Consider the following 5,271-nt stretch of genomic DNA (forward strand, 5'->3'; position numbering starts at 1 on the left):
GAGCGCACGGAGCACAGCAACTCTGCCCCACGCCGGGCCCCGCGCTTCTCCCTCCCGGACCGGGGACCGCTCCCGAGCCCCGCCCGGCACGGCCGGGCCCAGCGGGGCTCCTCGGGGCGGGCACAGCCCCCGCACGGCCCGACCCGCACGCGGCCCCGCACCCCTCCGCCGCTCACCTGGAGGAGAAGGGACGGGGCGGGAGGAGGGCAGGGAAGCCCGACTCGTCGTGCGGCGGCGGCCGAACCAAGTTTCCGGGAGGGGAAGAAAGTCGAAACGTACGTGAGCAGCAGGCAGCGCAGCCGCCCAGGTGCTCCCGCCCGGCGCGGCGCGGCCCTCCCTCGCCTTGCCTTGCCTTCCCCTCCTCCTGCCGGGCCGGGCCGCCCACAGCCCTGCCCCCGCCGCCCGCACGGCTTTCCCGGCCTCACCTCGGCGGGCAGCGGCTGCACCCCCCGCCCCGAGGCGGGCAGGTGCGGGGCCCGGGAGCGGCCGCAGTGGAGAGGGCTGCTTCCAGAGGCAGCGCGGCAGGTCGAGAAAATAGAACACCAAACCATCGCTGTTATTAGCGAGGAAACCTTTGTTCATCAACAAACGTAGTGCAGGTGGAAGCAGTGCACACCTGTCTCCGTGTGATCGTTCAGGTGTGCCCCACAGCTAAGTAAAGCTAAAGAAAAAGGGTGAGTGCTTTCGAGGCTCTGAACGCGCCTGTTTCTGTGGGTGCTGGAGCTTTGTGGCGTTCAGGTAAGGCCATCTGAGCGATCCTGAGATCACGGAGTAGTAGAACAGTTGTTGGAAGGGATGTTGAAGCCCACCTAGCCCCAGCTCCTGCCGTGCGCTGGCTGCCCCCAGCTCTGGCTGCCCAGGGCCTGCCCTCAGCTACCTCCAGGGGTGGGGCACCCTCAGCTCCCTGGGCAGTCTGTTTTGTGTTGGTCCAGAGGAAGAAGGTGATTTTTTTTTTATTTTAGACATGGGCTGATTGGGTTCCATTTCATAATTCTGTGTTAAATTTGTTATCCTTTTTGTTTTGTAGCTCAATAAATCTGTTGCCTCTTTTTGTGGATTAGAGCCTCTCAGTGAGGAGATGGGCCTTGTTTTCACAATCCAAAAGAAAAAGGATTTTCTTTTTGCAGAGATAAGATTGTAGCAGATGCATTAGAAACCAAAAATGTAGCAAGACCCTTTGTTCTGTGTACTGAGATAACTGTAGGGAATTCAGTGGATCCAAAGCACACCTGGCCAGCAGTGTGCCCTTGCAGCCCAGAGAGCTAACAATATCCGGGGCTCTGCAAAGGTTGGGTGTAAGGAGGAAGCTTTTTACAATAAGGGAGGTGAGGCACTGGCACAGGCTGCCCTGAGAGGTATTGGTGCCTCATCCCTGCAGATGCCCAAGGTCAGGCTGGATGGGGCACTGGGCACCTGATGGAGCTGCAGATGTCCCTGCTCACTGCAGGGGAGTTGGATCCTGATAATTTTTAATGGTCCCTTCCAACTCAAACGATTCTATGATTCTGTAGCATTAAGTCAGAATTTATTTACATTGAATGCTGGCTTGCATCTAAACAGACAAAGGCTTAGGCCATGCTCTGAGGCAAAGAAGCTTAAACCTTAGCACAGAACCAATCTCTCGTTGGTTCAGCATATAATTTGGTGAGGAGAGGAAATGTGTGGGTGAACTTGGGGTATTGGGAAGACAAACCCCAAGGAAGTTTCAACTGGATGCAAGCCTTTAAATTTAGGTTAGCGCTGCCTGGTTAGCGCTTGCTGGAGATGTTTATCGTGTCCGATGACCTGTTTTCCTGAGTGGACAACATGCCATGTATAATTAAGATATGGTGAAAGTTTATTGTATAAGTGTGCTGGAATTTTGGTTTGGCTTTGCAATAAAGGGATCACTGAGTCACAGTTGCTAAACAGACCCATGGAGGTGCAGGTCTGTGCTGCACAGCTAACAAAAATGTAAGGAACTGAAATTAATTTATTTCCTAGTCCAGGCAAAAGCATCCGTGCTGTAAATAAGGCTGTGGCTTGGTGACACAAAGCCTTTGCTGCGTGACTGGTTCCTAGCTGCTCTTTGCTCCTGCCCTTGCAATGCAACACACCATTCCTTAGCTGTGCCTGCAGCTCTTTGTGTGGCTGAAATGAGAACCAGATCAGGATACCAATCCATCAGAAAAACAATCCATGTGAAAATATGTGTAAATATATTTACAATTATATAAACATATTTTAAAAAGATGCATGTGTTCTTTAAGTTCCCCCATCACCCAGTTTATAATTCAGAGGCTATGGGTGGATTTTGTCCTTCCTTACCGCTACAGGAGCAAGCAGAAGTGTAGCAACGTGGCTGTGAAAAGCCTGGTGAAGGAGGATTTGTACCTCAACCCATGGTTGAATGTTCAGAATGTAAAGTATAAATGAACTGCTTTACAGGATTGTTGTGCGAGCAGTTAATGTGTGGTGTGTGTTTGTACAGCATCTCACACTGTTTGACGTACACTTTTAGCATTAAAGACAGCTCAACAAGTGGGATAGCTTTTCTGGTAGCACTCAAATTACAGCCCAGGTTGATGATAAGTTGAAGAGAAGGTCGATGTGCTGTCTCTTCCCTGGCACCTCTTACAAACCCCGCTGTCTGTTGGTCTCTGCTCTCTGGTGCTATTGATTTCAGGACACCAAAGTTCTGTGGATCTCAAGGAGTCTTTTTGTTGTTATTCATTTTAATATCATGTTTTGTTAATTTGCTTGGTTTTTTTGTTTGTTTGGGGTTTTTTTGTTTGTTTTTGTTAACTGAGAAAACTCCTTATGGCAGAATAAGTCTCAGTTCTGGCCTCTCTTTGCTCTGACTGCTGTAATTACCTGCCTGTGATGGCATAATTTGTACAGTAACCCCTGCTGCACAATGTGCAGAAAGATTATGGGCCTCATTCCAGCGCAGTGGCATCAGGATTCAAATCCACTTTCTGATGCACAGAGCTAGATATATGAAATACACTTATGTGTTTACAGAGTGTTTGTTTTTTTTTAATTAACTTGAAGATTTAGAAAGCATTACTTGTAATATTTGTTAGTGAGAATAGAAAATGAATAAACAAATAGTAGGACAAATAACGGCAGGAGAACTGAATGGAGGAGCAGAATCACAGCGTGCAAAGCTTTGGAGGTTAGCTTAATGCCATTAATAATGCATAAACCTGGGTCAACATGTGTGCTTCTATCATCCTCCTGTGGGAAGGTATCCTGTAATAATTTGGGAACCAACTTTGATGTTTCATCACAAACAAACCTAAATTCCCAACCCACACACAAGAATGTAAACATGCTTTAATAAAACATCCCACAAACAAGGAGAGAGAGTCATCCCAGGAATTTGTGATTAAATGGCATGGAATCTCTCTTTTGTGGAGAGCAGACTGATGGAGGCACACACACGGAGGCACAATGGATTCTGGTAAAGCCGAGGTATTGAACACGTGTCTTGAATTCATCTCCCACATTCTGTAGCACTTTCATTTCTTTTGCACTGTTTTGTTTGCTGCAGATTCCTCTTACACATGCATTGCATCCTGTGGATGCATAGGGGGTGGTTGGTGTGCCATTGTTCAAACTGTACAAATGAGAGCAAGCAGCGTGTTAAGAAATATAGCGTGAGAATTCTGAATCCCTTAGTAATAACTTAGGGCTGCTTTACTTTCTCATCCTTCCTTGCAGTGCTTTATTAACAGTGGTTAGTTATTAACTGTGCCCGGCTCCTTTATTTGTTGACGCTGTAAAATGCTTTCTCTAGGAGTAAACAGATTGATTCTCTGCTCATAAAAAAGTGCATTTGGCAGATACAGAGAGGACATCTGGCTTTCCCTGGGAGAGGAGTAGCCCGTGGTGATTGTTACAGTGGTGCGGATATGATAACATGATGCAAAAGAATTGAGGTATGCAGAGCAAATCATGTTTCACTTCTGCTGCTTTGGATAACACCGATGGCTATTTTGTCATTTTAAGATCACACTGTTGAAATGCTGCAGCTACTTTTTAACCAACAGATTTCTTCTGATCACAATCCTTCTGTTGCAGCATTTTAAACAATACTTAAAAAAAAAAAATAGCACCTGTCAAGAAAAGTTCAGTAACCACAGGTCAAATAGCATTTCAATGGGCAGCTTTTCAGGTCCCAGTGAATTTTCCATTATTATTTGTCAGGATTGGATTTGATGTTATGCAGTGCCCACTGCCTTGACTCCTCTTATAACTCCTTATGGGGGGGAGAGTGGGGAGGGAAAAGCAACAAGGTGCTTTCAGGTTGCTGGCAGTTATTTTAGTGAAACAGGAGCAGCGTTCAGTTTTACTTCCTAGCCCCTAATTCCAGTGCTGTTCTCTTAATTAAAAATAATAACAAATACTGAGTAGACTCAATCCAGGAATATTATCTGTATAATTGTGTCCCTGGGATGTGCTGCTCTTCCCTGATGTTGTATTAACTAAATAACATGTTTCTGAAGAATTTAGAATTTGACTTCTAGCCACTTTTGTTCTGTTAACTGCTTAAAAACAGATGCTCACTTTCTGCCCTCTGTGTTTATGAACGCCGTCCGCCTCTTGGACGGTTGGGTCAGGAAAAGGCTGTGTATGTCAAGGGGTATTATCCTGTCCACTAACAGGAAGCTCTTCCCCTTCAGGTCCCAGGCGAGGCCATGGCAGCGTGCTGTGGTCTTCCTGGAGGAGTGGGAGTCACAGGAAGTCTGCAGCACTACTCCTGGTGCACGCAGATTCCCTGCCGCCGTGGTTTGGAAGCAGCAGGAAGGTGAGCATCCGTCCTCGGGTGTATAGGGCGTAGTGTGATATTTTTGGAACACGTTCAAGTTATGCTCTTTAATTATTTGGAGATAATAGAGCATCTTTATTTTTCCAGAGTAAATGTAAAATAGCCTATAGATGGAACTTCAGGGATTTTAATCATCATTTGTTTTGAATCCTCTGCTAGTTGGTACGCTTTATATAACCACAGCGCCAGTCCCTTTCCAGTCTTGCAAGGTGAGCTCTCTGTTTCAGCGAGGTTATTGCTAGAACAAAGACTGTGTTCTGCTTGGTCATGCAGCATGCTTTTCTAGGGAGACATCTACATTTGGAAAACTAAACTGGAGAACCCCTTGGTTCCTGACATAACAATATATTTTGAATATCGTTCTAAGTGTTTTCTAGCCTGGTTTTGATGGTATTTCACCCAGCTATGCAACCTACACCTGGATTCAAGATATTACTGCATCAAGTCCTATGTGTCAA

This window comes from Cyrtonyx montezumae, unplaced genomic scaffold (genome assembly GCF_038088225.1).
Source record: "Cyrtonyx montezumae isolate F1298 unplaced genomic scaffold, pur_monq_1.0 scaffold_11, whole genome shotgun sequence".
Taxonomy (NCBI): domain Eukaryota; kingdom Metazoa; phylum Chordata; class Aves; order Galliformes; family Odontophoridae; genus Cyrtonyx; species Cyrtonyx montezumae.